Source organism: Gekko japonicus, unplaced genomic scaffold (assembly GCF_001447785.1).
Source record: "Gekko japonicus isolate JY-2015 unplaced genomic scaffold, Gekko_japonicus_V1.1 scaffold2797, whole genome shotgun sequence".
Taxonomy (NCBI): domain Eukaryota; kingdom Metazoa; phylum Chordata; class Lepidosauria; order Squamata; family Gekkonidae; genus Gekko; species Gekko japonicus.
Window position 1 is genome coordinate 69588 of NW_015176531.1, and position 13707 is coordinate 83294.

The following is a 13707-nucleotide window of genomic DNA, read 5'->3' on the forward strand; positions in this document are numbered from 1 at the left end:
ATTTCAACCAACTCAGCCTGAGCCAACCAGCCACAGCTTGCAGCACCTGATGAAGGTCATCAGGACTAGAGTCTGACTGGCCGCCCAGCATCAAATAGAGCTGGGTGTCATCAGCATATTGATGACACCCAAGCCCACAACTCTGGGCAATCTGGGCGATGGGGTGCATGTAGATGTTAAACAACATCGAGGACAACACGGCTCCCTGAGGCACCCCACACTCAAGGGGATGCCTTCGGGATCGCTGGTTCCCTATCGCCACCCTCTGTCCCCGACCTTGGAGAAAAGAGACAAACCATTGAAGGGCAAGCCCCTGAATCCCCACGTCAGCGAGGCGGCGGGCCAGCAACTGGTGGTCGACCATATCGAACGCAGCCGACAGGTCTAACAACACCAGTGCCGCCCCGCCGCCCCGATCCAGATGCCTACGGAGGTCGTCCGTCAAGGCGACCAGCACTGTCTCCGTCCTGTGGCCAGGGTGGAAGCCGGACTGGAAGGGATTGAGGACAGAAGCCTCATTCAGGTAGCCCTGTAGCTGTGTCACCACCGCCCTCTCAATCAATTTGCCCAAATGGGGCAAATTGGAAACCCGCCGATAGCTGGCCAATTCGGCTGGGTCCAAAGATGGCTTTTTCAAGAGAGGACAGACCATTGCGTCTTTAAGTGCTCTGGGGAACTGTCCCTCAATGAGGGACTTGTTGACAATCTCCTGCAGAGCACCTCAAAACCCCTTGTGGCCCACTTTAATGAGCCAGGAGGGGCACGGATCCAGATCGCATGTGGTTGGGCGCACAGATGCAAGCAACCTGTCAGCTTCCTCCAGACTGACTAGGTCAAAACTCACTAAACCCGGTACCAAAGGCGTGCAAGGGGCCTCGAGTTCCCTGTTTCAATTGTAGCAGGGAGGTCGCAGCGGAGGGCCAAGACTTTATCTGCAAAATAGCTCGCAAATGCCTCACAGCCTAAATCCAATTCCCTAGCATTGTGCCTGCCCTGGTGCAAGGCCGTCAAAGACCGAATTACACTAAATAATTGGGCCGGGCGTGAGCTAGCAGATGCAATCAAGGTCGCATAGAACTCTTTCTTTGCAGTCTTGACTGCCATCTCATAGGCTTTCATAAACGTCCTATAGGATGTTCTTGACGCTTTGTCGCGAGCCCAACGCCTCCGTCTCTCTAGCCGTCTCAGCTCTCGCTTCAGCCGCCGCAACTCCTGGGAGAATTTTGGACCACTTCAGCCGACTCTCCCAGGATGAGGTTGACAAGGTTTTGGCAGCTGTGAAGTGCACCACTTGCCTCTTTGACCCATGTCCATCTTGGCTGGTTAAGGCCAGTGGAGATGGTATTCAGCCTCTCTGGGTGATATTATAAATCTATCCCTGTCTTCCGGGGTATTCCCAGAGAGTTTGAAAGAGGCAGTGGTCTGACTGCTCTTGAAAAAAATATATCTTTGGACCCTACAGTCCTGGCCAACTACTGCCCAGTACTGAAACTTTCATTTCTGGGTAAGGTACTTGAGAGAGTGGTGGCCAAGCAACTACAGGTTTTCTTGGATGACTCCTCAATCCTGGACCCATTCCAGTCTGGCTTCTGCCCTGGCCATGGGACAGAGGTGGTGCTGGTCGTCCTCACAGATGACCTAAAGAGACACCTGGATTGAGGTGGGTTGGGGCTGCTGTTGCTTCTTGATCTTACTGCAACATTTGACATGGTCAACTATGATCTTTTGATCCACCGCCTTGCCGATGTGGGGATAAGGGGGACCATCTTGCAATAGCTGTCCTCCTTTCTCTCGGGTTGGGGATGGAGGGTGGCACTTGAGGAGAGGATCTCACCAAAATACCCACTGATTCCCTGATGCTATTTACAATCTACATGCACCCCCTTGCCCAGATAATTGGGTGGTTGGGCTGGGTTGTCACCAGTATGTGGATGATACCCAGCTGTATCTGTTGATGGATGGATGGCCAGGCTTAGCCCCAGATATTTTGGACAGGGCATTAGAGGCTGTGACTGGTTGTTTGCAGCAGAGCTAGCTGAAATTAAATCCGTTCCTGAGTCTGGGGAGGGGCAGATTTGAGAATCTAGCTCCCAACCTTTGGTGGGGTACTGTTAGTGCCAGTGCCAAGGGTGAGGGACTTAGGAGGAGTGATACTGGATGCCTCATTGACTATGGAGGCCCAGGTCAACAATGTTGCCAAATCAGCCTCTGATCCCCACTGACTGGTTTGGCAACTAGTTCCCTATCTCTCCCCAGTTGGTGCAAAATGCGGTGGCATGCCTTCTGACTGTGATGACTATGGGGTGTGCATTCAGCCAGTTAGGGTTGCCAGCCTCCAGGGGCCTGCAGATCTCCCACTTTTACAACTGATCCCCACCTGGCAGAGATCAGCTCCCCTGGAGAAAATGGCTTTGAAGGGTGGACTCTATGGCATTGTACTATGCTGAGGTCCCTCCCCGTCCCAAACCCGCCCTCTCCCAGATCTATCCCCAAAGACTCCAGGTATTTTCCAGTCCAGATCTGGCAACCCTACAGCCAGTGCTGCACCAGTTATACTGGCTTCCAATTGAGTACAGGGTGGTGCTAACCTTTAAGGCCCTACGCAGCCAAGGACCAGCATATCTGTGGGACTGTCTCTTCCCTTATATGCCCTGGAGAGCTTTATGCTCGGCAGAGCAATATCTACTGGCAGTCCCCAGCCCAAAAGATGTCCATTTGGCCTCAACTAGGGCCAGGGCCTTCTCCACCCTAGCCCCAACTTGGTAGAACATGATCCCAATTGAGATCAGGGCCCTGTGGGACTTATTAGATTTCCACAGGGCCTGTAAAATGGAGCTGTTCTGCCAGGCTTTCAGCTAACTGGCAGGCGTCCATTCATTCTGGCCCCACCTGCCCAAACTGCCCTTAAGTCACCTTATGGTTCAGATGGCAGTCATCACCATCAATTATAACTGGACTGCTATTATATCTCTGCCTGCTGGTCTTCAATACAAGTGACACAATGGATTATTATTGGCTTGCCATCTGTCTTTTAATCCAGACTCTTACAGCTATGGTTTTAGAATGCCGGGGATTTTTGTTATATTTATGTTGCAACCTGCCCTGAGCCCACATATGGGAGAGGGTGGGATATAAATCAAACAAATAAATAAATAATCCCTTTTTACCTCTGAGTCACCCCCATGTACTGACCTTTCTGTCAGTCTACCAAATACAACTAAGCCATTTTGTTCTTTGGGTCCCGCTAAGAATTCTAAGGCAAGAGCCTTTGGTGGCAGCGAAAACAAGTAGGAAATGCTAAGGAGGGCAAGGAGGCAGCATAAAACACATCACCTCAGAACACTACAGAGAGGCGCCTTTATAGATGTTACATATAAGGGGTCTCAGAAAAGAGCAAAACAGTACACCCACTTTTCCTCCAAGGAGCTTTAGATGGTACACATGAATTAGGCTATCCTATTTTTTACTCAGAACAATTCAGTAAAATAGATTAGGATAAGAAAGAGTGACTGGTCCAAGGTCACCCAGTGACTTTCATGGCCTGAATGTGGATTTCAAACCCAAGTTTCCGCAGTCTAATACTCAAACAACTTCATTACACTGACTCTCCTGTTATGGTACCTTTGTCATGTGCACTGTGACATCCCATTCCATCCATTGGCTTAAGTTCCAGAATCTGCTGTATTTTATGAAATCTAATGTTTTTGTGAAATATGTTGTTTTTTGACAAACATTCAGAGTACATTTGAGACAAAAATCCAAATGACACTTGTCTGGCCCAGACTACTCCTCTACGGCTGCTTCCACATAAAGGGGAAAGGTGCTTATTAGTATATAGACAGACAGCATTTTCAAACCAGTTTAACCATTCTGAAATTACTAGATTAGACTACAGGTGTAACTTGGTATGCAGCATTAGAAGGCATGTATGTGCTGCAAAATGAAAATTATCTCTTATTCTGAGCCTTAGCCTGCAGCAATGACAACAAACTTAAAGATATCATTTAAAATGCTATAGTTGCTTTCATTTGGTGATCCTATCTACTGCATATTGCCTAGAAATTAAAACAAGAGAATCACATCTAAAATATCTGGATGTATTGTCTCCATCATAGTATGCGGTGGGTGACTCTTCTTCAGACACAGCAGGATATAAGATTCAGGAATAATAGCAAGCAATTCCACAGGTGTAACAGTTGTTCAGCCTCCTAAGTAGGCCAAGTGTAATCAACAGAGAGTTCTGAAAATGCTAGTGTTGTGTTTATAGCTAAACCTCAATGAAGCAAGACCAATTCATTTGCCCATTTATGAAAGGAAGGAGTCACCACAAAGGGACTTTCTCCCTTGATATTCAAAATGGTCTTGCAAAAATACTCTATGTGGTAAGACCATGTTACCACATCCTGAAGCGTTCTTGACATTTGAATTCTTATATTTTATACCAAAGGGGTTTTTTGGATATTTAAAGCATGGTTTGCTCACTGATAGAATCAAGAAATTAGTTGTTTTTAAAACATTAGTACTACACAACATGGGGTATTGCACTATTGTGGAGGAATAGAATAAGTATGAAATGGACATTTATAGAGCCACTAGAAATAAGGCCCGTTGGGGAAATAAATACAACGGGAGCTAGAAAGAGGCTCTGGGAGAGTGCTCTGGCTTTGGGCAAACAGTGTCAGTCTGCTTTTAAAACATGAACCTGGGACCTACACACCACCAGAATACAGCAGGTTCCATATGCAACTGACATTCCAACTGCCTTGCGGGGGGGGTGAGTTTGAGGTGTGGAATGGAGTGAAGTCCAATCAGCTAGTAATGCTATCTATCATCATTATGAATTTGGTTGTCTAGTTTCTTACAATCCTGAGTCTTAAAAGGCAGTTTAATGAAAATCAGGCTGTGAAATCAACTCCAAATGTCATACCTCTCTGAAAGAGGCAAAAGGCTTAAATTGTTTTGTGTGTTACCCAGCTACAGCTGCATCTTTTGAGCTCCGTTTTACAGTTTTTGGATTTCATTCATTCATTGTTTTTATATCTAAGTAATAAAAGTAGATTACTTCTCCTACCCTCCCCATTCCACCCCTGTTTTGTTCTGGTCAGTAACACTGTGAGAGAGAGAGATATATATAAATATAATGATCAGGAAAACTCCTTCGTGTAACTCCATTTCTTAAACAACCAGTAATATTACTCTCAACATGGAAACATGCCAAATACATGAAAAAGTATATCCTATCCTACTTATTCTTTTTTGCCCTGTAAGAACTTTGAACAACAATGAACTGGAAAAGAAAAAAGACATAAAAATGAAACGATGCCACATTAAGTACTTTCTAATACCTCATTAAGTAAAACGAGAAACAAGGTTTCTAAATAATAACTAAATAGTATCTCAAAAAGCATAGATAAACTTGGACACTGGAAGGAGACACTGATGTGCTGCTCTGCCCCCCTCCCAACGAGTTTCCCCAGCTATAAAGGGCATATAGCAAACATGCAGAGACAAGGTTGACTAGTGTATCCAAAGAGTGGAATAGTTTTTACAGGTGGGAAGACTTGTTCCCATATGAATCTGAATGACTACTTTAATTATCTTTGGGACCCCCACACTATTTTAGAGGAGGGTGGTCACTAGAGACAGGGCATATTCGTTACTGGCACTTCAGGCATGGAATGCTACCCAACAGATATGTCTCTGCTGAATGTTGGCTCCGGTCACACGGGCAGGAAACTGCGGGGGGAAGCGTAGCTGTTTGCCCCAGGGCAAACTAACACGCGGTTAAGCAATCAGACCTCCTGTGGAAGTTCTGTGGAGGTACCGTGGAGGTTCCGTGGGTAGGGAGAGGTGCCGATCACAGGACACGCCTGCGCTCAATGAAGAAGCGCGCGGTGCGGCAAACTGGGGTTTTTTTTGTGTGTACACGACTAATGCGCATGCTCCGTTGGATGGGTGTGTGCATCCACAGAGACTTGGGGGGAAAAAACCCTTTTTCGCAAGGGGACATGGGCGGGCGCCGGATGCCACTGGAAACGCGATCAGACGCCCGCCCTTGCCCCGCGGTTTCCAGAAACTAGTACCTCCGAGGTACTAGTTTTTTGCTGCGTGTTTTCGGCAGGAAGCCTTGGTTGTGCCACGGAAGCGCTATGCTTCCCAGATGTGCCGGTGAGATCGTGCCCGGAAAATCCGCCTGTCTTCCGTCTTTCTTGCGTGGCTAATGTTCCGTGTGACCGCAGCCGTTATGTGCCAGGCAAAAACATTTGTGTTCATTCAGCACTTGGTTGCTCCCCCCCCCCTTTGTTAATATTTTGTAATTTTTTACAGAAAATAAAATAAAGAAGAGGGGCAAATATTTCTTGTGGATGTTTCAGGAAAAGAATATTCTGCTTTACGCCAGAAGTTGATCTATATGGCATATTGATTCAGATGGGAAGCTGTGTTGACCTGAAGTAACAGAACAAAGTTTGAGTCCAGTGGCACCTTTAAGACCAACAAAGTTTAATTCTGGGTATAAGTTTTCATCAGGGGCAGATTAACCATTAAGCAGACTAAGCATGTGCTTAGGGCACCAGGGCCAAAGGGGGCACGGGTGAAAAGCTTAGTTTGTACAGTATATTGTGTTAGCATATGAATAAATTTTTGTATTGCTGCAACCTGCATTGTATATTTGGTCAGACAGGTCAACAACTAAAATGGACTGGGTCAGTGTGGAAAGGAGGGGGGGCCCAAGATTGGTCAGTGCTTAGGGCACCAGTGAGCCTTAATCTGACCCTGGTTTTCATGTGCATGCACACAAAAGCTTAGATCCAGAATTAAACTTTGGTGGCCTTTTGGTGTCTGTCTGCTTGCATGATTCTATACTTTTTTGGGATTATATGACACAAGTTCCTAACAAAATGCATTTTTTGTCACAGACACTAAAGTAGTATGTAGCTACTGCATATCCTTTTTGGAGAATTATGTGAGAACCCCTCAGGGTGATGCAAAAGAAGACTTGGAGAACTTGAGACATTCAGGATAGCAACCAGTTCTTCCGCAGGCACAATTCAGAGCAGACAACAGAAGGTTTAATGCTAAGACAGCAAATGCCAGACAGATAGACAGACAGAATGTGGATGCTATTTGGCACTAAAGAGCTGCCATCACAGAGGAAATTAATATAAAGATCCTTGAGGCTAGACCAATGCTGTCTAGGATTTAGGAGGTAACCTGTTCCAGAATTGCAGATATGCTGTGGACAGCACAAATGCTGCACAGCTGCTGGTGTATCTAATTGCTGGACTATCTTCAAATGCATTCAATGAGCCTACATTTGCATGAGGGGGGAAAGCAAACATCTGCATCTCTGTCTTTCTCTCTCTCCTTTTGACAGCATATGGTTAATTTGCAACAGATGGCCTCTAATACATATCTACAGGCAGGGCATCTTCACCAAAAGTGAAGCCACCAGTCTCTTCTTTGTATTGCTCATTTATGGAATTATGAGTTCTTTATAAATCCCCTGTGGCATTTGTGGATACTTGGGAATGCATTTCTGCCATATGAACACAGATAAAGGTGGCCTGTAAGAGCACCCCATTCAAAGCACAAATAAGTACAGGTAAATTGCACAAATTGCCTAAGATGGCATCCGTTCTCCATATGTATCAATACACACAATGAATGTGAAGAAATAATAATAATAATAATAATAATAATAATAATCATCATCATCATCATCATCATCATAATAATAATAATAATCATCTTTATTTTACAGTGGTTGAGATTTTGGCCCAATTCAAGGAAGGAAAGAAGAAGAAAAAACTGGGTTAGAGTGAAAGGGTGCAACATTCTAATCTCAGCATTTACAAACATTTTGAGACTCTTAACATAAATATGACTAGCCCAAGAGAGAAATATGAATATTATAAACAGTGCCAACCAAATCTAGGGATTAATATTTTCTGTCACTGCTGGTGGTCCTGGTAAGTGCACAGATGTAGGAGACTGTAAATTGGAGACTTCAGCCCCGCCCCGCCCCCCACTGTGTATTCCTGACCTGTCCTGCTTCTCTTGAAACCAAGGCTGGACCCTTAATGAGAAGCTGAAGTAGGATAAATTCATCCTTTTGGCAGTGCTGTCCTTGATTAGGAGGGGGGAGGAGAAAAAGAAAGGAAGCCCAGGCAACTAATTCAGCACAGATGTACAAGAGCTGAAACTTCATCCTGAATAAACAAGTCTTAAAGATATTAAGCTCCTCTTCTGACTTGTGTCTCCAGAAAGCAATATGCACATGGTGCCACAGTGTGATCTGCTGGAAATGCTTAAAGAAGAGGAAAACTGGAAAGACACAGAGTGCAAAATGTTTCAGCATTTGGAAAAGAGAGTGGCAAATCCTTTTTCATCAGATCTCTGAAAGTCCTCTGTGCAATGAGTCTGCTTTATTCAGTTGTTGCTAATTATTTTTCAGGAACATTTCATTTTCAAGTAATTGCTTTTCCACTATCTAATCAGATGGGAACACTGAGGATTTAAATCTAAATCACATATTCCTCCCTCTTGGGGCTGCTCTGGTTTTCACTCTTCCATATGCAACTTTTTAATTTCTTTCTTTTAACATTAGGTTACATCTGTCTTTTGGGGTTTTTTTTTTTTGGGGGGGTGTTGGACAGTGGTGTAGTTCAAAAGAGACTGCACAAAGGGGATAACATACCTCTTCACCTCTAGGTCACCAGTTCAAATCCAGAACTAACAGAATGCACCAGGCATTTTTCTGTGCCTGGTACGAACTTGTAGCACTGCTTCTTTACCCCCATCCCATTCATTCAACCTCCTATCCCATACACTCAAGCTCATAAGATGAATACATGTGATTTCTGAATATCATCGTTGGTTATAAGCTAGGAGCCCAGAATCAGCAAGCCCCATTAAAGCTTATCCGTTTCTTTTCCCATGTTGCTGTACTTCCATCACATGAAGGCCCTTCATAGAGAAGACACACTGAATACAACTTAAAGCCTATTTTGAGGACTTAAATGACAACAGGCTGATGTTTTCTCCTCTGTACATGATGAAGAAGAAGAGGAGACTGGATTTATACCCTGCCCTTCACTACCCAAAGAAGTCTCCGAATGGCTTACAGTTTCCTTCCCCTCCCCACAACAGACACCCTGTGAGGCAGGTGGCTCTAAAAGAGCCGTGACTGACCCAAGGTCACATCAGCAGCTGCATGTGGAGGAGTGGAGAATCAAACCCAGCTCTCCCAGAATAGAGTCCACACTCCTAACCACTACACCAAACTGATAAACTTCTGTTACAGGAAACAAATATTGACACATGTTTCTCTGGAAGTCTGACTGAACAGAGATGAACATGCAAACAGGGAATGAGAGGGATGCCCGGTTTCAACTATAAGACTTTTTGGTTGGCCAGTCAGAAAAAGTTGGCATGGCTGCTACCATGATTGTAGATAAAGTGAGGTCTCTTGGAGGGTCAGGCAAGCCATATTTTCTAAAGTAAATTGAATGCTCTGTGCACTAAACTTTAGAAATATTTAGGGGAGGTCTGGAAAGCATAGTCCCCTAAGGCTACTGATATCTCAAGGGTCTTATGCATTTATATCCTCCCATGTACTGATACCGACAAAGGTCATGACCTTTGCTGTTTATTTAACAAGAACTTTGTGATTTCTTCAAGCCCCATAAAACATGACCTAGACCTTTCACTGTGGACTAGAGATTCCATTGATGACACTATTTAAAATAAAGAGTTAGCAGTGTGAAAATGATTGTCTTGCTCATTGTCCCCCAGTTCCCCTGTGCTAGCCATGTGTTTGAAAAACAAACACACCAAATGGAAGGGGAAGAAAACAGTGTTTATGGGAGAAATTCATATTATGTTAGGATAATTCTGGAATCTGAGCTATACTTTTTCTTTAAAAAAGAAAAGAAAAACATATTGGTGTATATAAATTAAACTACCATGGGTTTTTTCATATGTAAAAAGATTTTAAAAACAAGTGATAAACAATCTCTTTCAGATGATGGTACTTAAATTTCTGGTGGTCCATTGGTTATTTAAAGGAGACTGGTAAAAGGAATAAGAACAAGTTAATTTTTAATCTGTCACATACATTTAAAATTTAATTGGCCCCGTTCACACGGAGGATTTGCCGTGCTAAAGGCACGAATGTCAGGCGGATTTTCAGGGCGCGATCATACCGCAACATCTGGGAAGCGTAGCGCACCCGTGGCCAACCTGTGGTATCCAGCTGAAGATGCACAGTAAAAAACTACCACGGAAAGTGCACTAGAATCAGGAAAACGCGGGGCAGGGGCAGGCGTCTGATCGTGGGAGCGCTAGTATCCTGTGACATCCGGTGCCCATCCACGTCTCATCGCAAACCAGATGTTTTTCATAAGCACATGCGCACAAACACATAACTGAAAGCAGTGCTGCTCCGCGGAACTGCGCATGTGCACAAACGCGAAATGCTTGCCGCGCCGCTTCTTTGCCACGTTCCAGCATCGCCGTGTGATCGCCAGCTAACAGACTAAGTGCAAAGACTTGGGGGACCATGTGATCGAGCTACCGCGCTTTATTTTGCTCCAGGGCAAACAGCCACGCATCCCCCCCCCCACATTATCTGGCCCATGTGACCAGGGCCTTTGTATAACAATGGAATTTCTGTCTATTTGCCCCTGGGTTAATAAAATATAGTGTAACTAACAGAATTACAGCTAATCTCCAGACTACAGAAATCTGTAGACCCCCTGGAGCAAATGGATGCTTTGGAGGGTGGACTCTGTGGCATTGTAACCCACTGAGGTGGTTGCCCTTCTCAGGCTCCATCACCAAAACTCCAGGAGTTTCCCAACTTGGTGCTGACAACCCTAGCCGATCCCCCACTTGCCTGCCAGTGGCCAGGGGGGACCTGGTACAGCCAGGATCTTATATGCAGTCTATAAATATGTTTGAAGTCATTTAGCAGCTTTAGAGAGCACCAGAAAACACATTACGAGAAAAATCAATGTAACTGCTGAGCAGTTATTTCGTTTGTTAATGCATTTTATGTTAAATAATATTTATTTAATGTATAGTTGTAGCTTTTTGTTTGTAGTAAGTTTGTCTATATACTTACTAAGATAATAAAATATTAAAAAGACAGAAGTCAGAAATACATGCATTTTCCCATATCTTTTGCCACAACAACAAATCTATTTGTTCACTTGCTTGTTAGAGCTTTGTAACTCTCCACAATAAAAAAGGTTCAATTTTTTTCTCCATATTTCTTACAAGGTTATTTTTGTTGCAGAAACCACAAAACCAACACAGCAACTTCAGCGTTGCTGGGTTTCTTCATTCGTTTCTTTCCCCCCCCCTTCAGGTTTTAATTAGCGTGCCATTTTGTGTTAAAACGTTGATGGATTATATAGTCAGCTGATTATGTTTCCAGTCACATTTCCAGCATTTATACACATCACTGGCTTGCTCCTGATCAGAAGCAGATTCTTCAAGGAGCCAAAATGACGGTATGTTAGGCAGTTACATGAAAATTAGGTGCTTTTTTTTTTTCTACTTTAGTTTATGGCTTTTCCATAATGGGCGAGTTCCCCTGCAGGGTAAAATTCCTTCTTGTTTATAGGTTTATTCATTAGCTTTCACATTTTGAATGCAAAGCAACTGATCATTGGGGCTTTAGGTTCATAGTAGACATACGAATCTCTCTCTTTTTTCACCTTCTGAAAGACTACTGCATATAGGGAGACAGATGGAAGTGTTGTTCATGCAATGAGCCAACCTAGCCTGGAAGTACAATCATTCACTTCTGGGGTAGACATAACACAATGGTTTGGATCCTATTTTGTGTGAGGAAGCAATGCTCATAGATGGGGTTGCCAGTTTCCACTTGGGAAATACCTGGAGATTTGGGGGGCAGAGCCTAGGGAGGCTGGGTTTGGGCAGGAAGGGAAGCTCAGCAGGATATAATGTCCTCCAAAGCAGCCGTTTTTTCAGGGGAACTGATCTCTGTAGTCTGGAGATCAGTTGTAATCCCTGGAGAGCTCCTGCTGCCACCTGGAGGTTGGCAACTCTATAACTGAACTGTCAAGCGCTGACCTGGCTAGCCCAGGCAAGCCTGATCTCATCAGATCTCAGAAGCTAAGCAGGATCGACTCTGGCAAATATTTGGATGGGAGACCTCCTTGAAATACCAGAAGCAGGAGGCGGGGGCAGGCTTTATACAGCCACCTCTCTGAATATCTTCCAGGCTCGCAATAGGAGTCAGCCATCAGAGGTCGCCATAACTTCCAGGTGCACTCTCTCTCACACACACACACAAACACACACACACACATATAAAAATACACACACAAAAATGAATTGAACTGTAAACAGCCCCACTATTAATGCAATCTGCTGCATCTCCAAAAGTCACCACTCAAGCGTCAGTAGACTCCACAAAGAAGATGTCTGCAGTAAGAAATCAGTGAAAATCACCCTCTCCCTTTGTCACTCATGATTTTTGCCACTGGACAACATAGTTAATGTCAGCTCAATCAAAAAATTCTCATTCACAGAAGCCCAAGTTTCGTCATGATTCACTTCCTTCCTGCCTTTGTGTTTTTTCCCTTTAGTATTTCCCTGTCACACCAGTTGAAAGTAGCATGACCTCAGAGATTCTAGAAAGGGCTGCAATCAAAAGTTTACACAGGTTTAAAAAAAGCGCACTGGAAAAATTTTCTGAAAAGTATTATAAGACCATAAAGAAGGCAAAAATCTTTGCAAGCTATATTAAATGTAAGGAAAACTCATTATTTTATACCAACAAAATTAAGTACTCACATGCAACTCCTTTATGAAGATGAGAATATCTGTGAGCAACCAAGCCAAGTAGCCAATAAAAGTGAAATCCAACATTTTATTGCATTGTTTATTTAGGGTTGCCAACCCCCCTGGTTTGACAGGGGTCCCCCGCTTTTGGGGGACTTCTACCTGCCGCTGGCCAGTTGGCTGCCAAGGGAAGCACAGCCCCCAAGCCCCAACACCCTCAGCCACCCCTCTCCCTTCCCTCTTGAGAGAGAGGAGGGAGAGGGCTGGCTGGGGGCCATGCACCCGATCTCCACGGAGATTGGGCATGTGGGGGGGGGGACACCAGCTCCGTGCACTTAAAGGGTCCCCTTTAAGTGCAGGGAGCCAACAGAGATTGGGCACAAGGGGGGGATGCCAGCTCTCTGTACTTAAAGAGGCCCCTTTAAGTGCAGGGAGCCGGCATTTCCCCACACACACACGCACCCGATCTCCACTGAGATAGGGTGCGGGAAACGCCAGCCCTGTGCACTTAAAGGGGCCCCTTTCTTCAAATACATTAGAAGCAGGAAACCAGGCTGGGAGGCAGTGGGGCCCTTGGATGACCAAGGGGTAAAAGGAGCACTGAAGGATGATAGGGAAATGGCTGAGAAACTGAATGCATTTTTTGCCTCTGTCTTCACTTGCCCACTCCAGAACCACTGATTTTGGGAGGGGTGTTGAAAGACCTAAGTCAGATTGAGGTGATGAGACAGGAGGACCTACGACTGATAGACAACTTAAAAACTGATAAATCACCAGGCCCGGATGGCATACATCCGAAAGTTCTGAAAGAACTCAAATATGAACTTGTGGATCTCCTGACAAAAAAATGTAATCTTTCCTTATTATTATTATTATTATTATTATTATTAT

General features: G+C 44.6%; 1 protein-coding gene across 2 annotated transcripts in view; it reads right to left on the reverse strand.

Moving 5' to 3' along the window:
- PLPP3 (phospholipid phosphatase 3) overlaps window positions 1-13707 on the reverse strand; it is an 80955-nt gene that overhangs the window by 40892 nt on the left and 26356 nt on the right. The gene's annotated exons all lie outside the window — the stretch shown is intronic.